Source organism: Schistocerca cancellata, chromosome 10, assembly GCF_023864275.1.
Source record: "Schistocerca cancellata isolate TAMUIC-IGC-003103 chromosome 10, iqSchCanc2.1, whole genome shotgun sequence".
NCBI lineage: Eukaryota > Metazoa > Arthropoda > Insecta > Orthoptera > Acrididae > Schistocerca > Schistocerca cancellata.
The window spans coordinates 153,064,418-153,065,040 of record NC_064635.1 but is presented as its reverse complement, the minus strand read 5'-3'; positions in this window follow the sequence as shown (position 1 = coordinate 153,065,040).

Genomic DNA, 623 nt, shown 5'->3' with positions numbered 1-623 from the left:
TTTGAATTTCTCACGGAAACTTATTGGGCGTGCATGCAGATTGACTGGTCTGTAGTATCGGTGTTTGCGCAGTTGCTTCGGTCTTCTAGTGAACAGAACGGCTTCGCACTTGTCGACGTTTACTCTAACACGCCATTTCTCCAACCGAGGCTCAGCCACTCTGAGTGCAGTCTGCAAGCATGACGTAATGTTTGATGGTTTCCAATCTCGCGCGAAGATGGCTATGTCATCCGGGTAGATTGCCATCGTTGTATTGTGTGTAGTTGGGAGATCGTTTATGTAGAGGTTAAACAGTAGGGGCCCTAGGATGCTTCCCTGGGGTACTCCCGTGTCGTTGATCGCATAGAAACCCCAGGGAATCTATTGGATTGTATGCAGCTCGTGCACGCAGTATGACTGACTGGTTAGCATCCATGTGTCGTAATATGGTAGTGACTTGTTTCTCTAGTTGTTAAGCGTGGATTGTGCATTTTTTTCTTTTTGCTTTGCCAACATTGAGGAAGAACAGTACGTTAGAATTTAGTTATTCAGGGACCACGGACTGCTCTGAAAAGTGAATTGGAGGTATGGTTGAGGTGATGAGTTCCGGCACCTAAAATTTTAGAAATTAAGCACGGTGTGTA